A 5,579-nucleotide genomic window follows, 5' to 3' on the forward strand; every position below is an offset into this window, starting at 1 on the left:
CATACAATAGAATACTACTCAGCCATAAAAAAGAATAAAATAGTTCCATTCACAACAACATGGATGGACCTTGAGGGAATTATGTTAAGTGAAATAAGCCAGATAGAGAAAGACAATCTCTGTATGACTCCACTCACATGTGGAAGTTAAATATGTAGACAAAGAGAACAGATTAGCGTTTACTAGGGGAAAGGGGAGTTTGGGGGGTGGGCACAAAGGGTGAAGTGGTGCACCTACAACGTGACTGACAAACAATAATGTACAACTGAAATTTCACAAGGGTGCAAACTATCATAAACACAATAAAAATTAAAGAGAAAAAAATATGAAATAAAATACACAGACTCAAATGCAAGAAACTTTTATATTTAACAAATGCTTTACTGTTAAAAACAATGCTTTTAAAATTCACAAATTATACCTAACAATTGATGATGTATGTATATGTGTGGAAGGGAATTGTACCTTTTGTATCTGTTAACCACCAGCCATTTACTAAACAAATGCATCAACCAATTTGCCTAATATTTGGAATAAGATACATTGTATATATTATTTATATTTCATAATGATAATGTATTTATGTTTGTACATCTATAAATTCATTTATATGCTCTTAATTCTAAATTGCCTGCAATTAAAAATATTGATTTAATAAGTTTTTAGTAAAAAATAAACACCCATTATATATAAATTATGTATTTTTTCCTTTTAGAACGATGAAAATGTGACTATAAGAGATAAGAAATTAGGATGTTTATTTTCTCATCCTTTAGACAATACGTTATGAGGAATCTGCCATGTGGCAGTTGTGTAGAATTTTACATCTACTGCAGAAAAGTTAACCTGGAGGATTGTATCCTACTGCTGATTCAGCCTGAAAGGGTTTTGTGAGTGTGTGTGAGTGTTTGTGCATGTGTGTGTTTGCTTTTGTTTTGCTTTAAGGAGAAGCTACAAGTCTTGACTGTGTAGCTGGGACTGTTATAATAAAAAGCAATAAATGAGCATTTTATTACTTGTTTCTCTAAATTCTATGAACAATAAAAAGACAATACAAAAATTCAGTTTTAAATTACTACACATTGTTAAAAACATTATTATAATATAACAAAATATGAAGAAATTAATAATAAATAATTTAACACTGAACTGAGGCCCCAATAACTTCTATTAAATCTCCATATTTTCTTGGATTCTTAGGTTTTAATACGTGGGGTATCTTATTGGATCCATAATGCCAAAGAAAACAGTTTGGCCTCTTCTCACTGAGTTCTATCAGTAACTTAAAAGGTTGAATCCAATTCATAATACACAAAAGAATTCTAATTGTTTCTTTACATGAATATACACAATATCAATAGTAATCTTTCAAATCTGGAAAGTGGGAATATACCAAATGATTAATAACCAGTATTTAATTTCATCATGTTAATATTTTTGTGTTTGCCCCAAGGTTTAAACATTAAAATATTTCAGATATAGTTGATGCTCAATTTTTATTCCCCTTTATTCTCTTTTCTGTCCTCTTCTATACCATGTCGATTAATGGGTACTCTGTATTAATTCTTTAACAGATTTATACAATTCTTATATATGTATGTATCCATAAATAATATACTATAGTCTTCTGAATGTTTAAACTGATATGATTGGGAACACGTTCTATGTAATAGCTTTCAGCGTGCTTTTTTTGGTTCAAAAACATATTAATATTTCCCTTATTTATGTATGCAGAGCTGTTATGTTTGACTTTATTGCTACAGAGTGTTCCATTCTGGCATTAAACAGGGTATATTATCCGGTATGCCAGAAATGGGAATTTAGAGTTCGAACATGATAGAACAGACATTCTTAAATATGTCATTTAAAAAGTGAGTATGTATTTGTTACAAGTAGCATTGCTGCTCAAAACTTGCACATCTTAATAGTGGTAAATATTGCCCAACGACACTCCACAGCACATAGACTGCTTACACAGACAACAGCAGCAAAGGAACATTTCATCCCTTCACGTCTTTATTCAGCCTTTATTGTAAGATTTACGTGCACTATATTTTCTAAGGCAATGAGCAGAAAAAGAGCATCTTATTCAGGTTTTAATGTACAATTTCATAATGAGAACTTCTGGACGTATTTTTGAAGTAGTAATTGAGCATTAATTTTTCTGTTTATGAACGGCTTGTTCAGACACTTTGCCCATATTTTTCTTTTATGTTAATTTGTTCTCATAGTTACTTTTTTTGTCGGGGAGCGGATACTGCTTCTTTATCATTTACATTGCAAATATTTATTGCTCATTATTTGACTTTGTGTGAACATACTATTCTTTTTAAAAATTTGTTTTAATGATACAATGAAGTGTTTCATACTGAATATGTTATTTATAACCTATGGAAAGAAGATTATCTTCAAAATATGTCATAAAAAAGGGTTTCTACCTTTCCTGTAAATAATGATAACATTCATTCACGTTTGCCTAATCACAAAGGATAGCATTCCTTTATGTGCTTTATTTATCACTAATGGAATGAGATAATGAAACAATGCTGATTAAAAGGGATAATCACTAAGCTTATTTTAAATTGACTTTAAAGTTGGCTATAATAGGAAACAACTTATTAAATTGTGGGTTACAATACTTTAGAGTCATGTAGAGTGAATCTAACATGCAAATGACTGTGACGCAGACAAGCATGTATGTTTTAAACATGCAGACAGCACCACTGAGAAAAAGCAAAGATATGATGATCATCAATTAATATATAGAAAAAGTCCATGAAGTTTTGTTGGTCAAAATTATTACCCATTAAAGTAGATTAGCAGAATGCAGAGGTTAGTGACACTGATCCCGGAGATGGACTATCTTGATTTTAGTGCTGGCGCAGGATCTGGCTTTTTGAGTGGTCTTGGGCAAGCTACTTGACCTTGCTTTGTCTCAGTTTCACCTTCTGTAGAATGGAAATAATAGTAACACATTTTACTTCGTTGTGCCATTGAGAATATTAATTGAGTTAATGTATTTAATCTGCAGATAACAGATATGGCACAGAAAGGAAGCTACACAAAGATTGTGGTGTTTTTATTGTACTAATGTCATTTCTTATGCATTCACACAAAGCAAACTTCCCTCTTTTCCATATGAGAACTATTCATAATGGGTTTTAAAATTGTATTCCATATTCATTCTATAACGTAAACAATAAATCCCCACTTTAAAGTGGCATACCACCAAAGTTATTCAAGAAAAAGCTAAAGAGAGCTGACTCCTCCCAGGACTTGCAACCATTATAATTCTTCCAAGCTTTGTATTAAAAATATACCCAGAAATTGTATAGAAGGAAAATTGTTGGTTTTATCTCACAAATTCTTATTTAGTAGATTTTCCTTGGGACCTGAAAATCTATATCTATAACAAGCACCCTATTTGATGAAAAAGTCTTGATCTCATGTTTTGAGGAGTACTTCACAGTAAATATGCAATTCTAATCAAAAGCTCTGGGAATTTACTTACTTAACTATTAAAGTCTTAGACATACCTCACTCAGAATCTTCTTATGTGAAAAATTCATCTACCATCACTGCATTTGCTTAAGCAATGTAGAAGATATTGACTACTTCAATTAGAGGAATATTATTTTTATAATATTGTATTAATACAACATTGTGTTCATTTTTATTTGCCTCATTTTTAATCTTTTCATATTTTTCCGCTAACAATCAGGACATAGATTTACCTACCCAATGGACAATCTCACGGAAGTGACAGAATTCCTCCTCATGGGGTTTTCTGATGTCTGGGAGCTACAGATGCTACTTGCTGGACTGTTTCTGCTGATTTATCTGGCAGCTCTGGTGGAGAACCTTCTCATCATCATGCTCATTACTCTTCATCAGTATCTTCACATGCCCGTGTACTTCTTCCTAAGGAACCTCTCCTTTTTGGATTTGTGCTACATCTCAGTCACCGTGCCTAAGTCAGTCCACAGCTCCCTGACCCACAGCTGCTCCATCTCTTATCTTGGCTGTGTGTCTCGAGTCTACTTTTTCTTTGCTTTTGCATCTGCTGAACTGGCCTTTCTCACTGTCATGTCCTATGACCGCTATGTTGCCATTTGCCACCCCCTCCAATATGGAGCCACTATGACATCAGGAAAATGCCACCATATGGCAGTCATTGCCTGGCTAAGTTGTTTATCTTATGCAGCAGTCCACACTGGGAACATGTTTTGGGAGCCCATTTCAAGATCCAACATGATCCACCAGTTCTTCTGTGACATCCCTCACATGTTGGCCCTGGTTTCCTGTGATGTTTTCTTTGTTCAGTTTGTGACCCTAGCTCTGAGCTCCAGCTTGGTGCTGATATGCTTTGTTCTTATAATCACCTCCTATATCCAGATCTTCTCAACAGTGCTCAGAATCCCTTCAGGAGAAAGACGAGATGACTGTCATCATCCTCTTCCTCACCACAGGGCTCTTTGCTGCCTTAGGGTCAATTACCAAAACTTCTTCCATTCGAGATTTGATGAATATACAGTTTTGCCTCCCTTCCTGAATCCCATCATATACAGTCTTAGAAACAAGGAGATCAAAGGTGCTGTCTGGAGACTGTTTAGGAAGATAAATCCTCTGCAAAAGTAGAACACCTGGTCTCTGCTAATGGTCTCTGCTAACCAAAGGCCAGGAGATCCAAACACTTTATGACAGACAAATAATATTGAAAAAAACTGTTGAATGGCAGAATGAAATGTTTCATGCTCTGGATTTAGAAAGAAATGCAAATGTTCCTGCAAAAAATAAAAATCTATTGATAGGAAATATTCCAAAGTTGTGTAACTACAACCTTCCGTGGTGATCCATTCATTCTCGTCCCATTTATCTTCCAACTCATTTAAATACCTTATACTGAACCTGTAGCCCTACACTAACGTTACTGTGCATTTGTTGGAAGGGGACAGACAGATATGCACATCTGTTTTTAGTACCTAATTTACCTTCTCAGGAAAGAGAACATAAAACAAGCAAATCAGTTACAGAGGACAGGAGTTAATGTTATTCTATAAATCATTCAGGAAATTGAGCCAAGTTTCATCAACACTCTTTTTTGGCATCTATTTAAATCACCATGTTTCACTTTTGAAATGCTGTAATAGTAACAATAAAAACAAATAAATGTATAATATCCACTTTACATCAGACCGTAGTCTAAATACTTTATATATCTATATATATTTTTTATTAATGTTATGATAGATTACAACCTTGTGAGATTTCAGTTGTACATTTCTGTTAGTCATGTTGTGGGTACAGCACTTCCCCTTTTGTGCCCTCCCCCCACCCCCCCTTTTCCCTGGTAACGACCGATCAGATCTCCTTATCAATATACTAACTTCCGCCTATGAGTGGAGTCATATACAGTTCGTCTTTCTCTGACTGGCTTATTTCACTTAACATAATACCCTCAAGGTCCATCCAAGTTGCAGTGAATGGGCCAATTTTGTCTTATTTTATGGCTGAGTAGTATTCCATTGTGTATATATACCACATCTTCTTTATCCAATCATCAGTTTCTGGGCATGTAG

General features: G+C 34.2%; 1 pseudogene; it reads left to right on the top strand.

The window, feature by feature from the left end:
• The first annotated feature begins 3,741 nt into the window (after window positions 1-3,741).
• Window positions 3,742-4,638, top strand: LOC138922903 (olfactory receptor 14I1-like; annotated as a pseudogene).
• Window positions 4,639-5,579: the final 941 nt, after the last annotated feature.

The sequence above is a fragment of the Equus caballus genome, unplaced genomic scaffold (assembly GCF_041296265.1).
Source record: "Equus caballus isolate H_3958 breed thoroughbred unplaced genomic scaffold, TB-T2T haplotype1-0000016, whole genome shotgun sequence".
NCBI classification, from domain to species: Eukaryota; Metazoa; Chordata; class Mammalia; order Perissodactyla; family Equidae; genus Equus; species Equus caballus.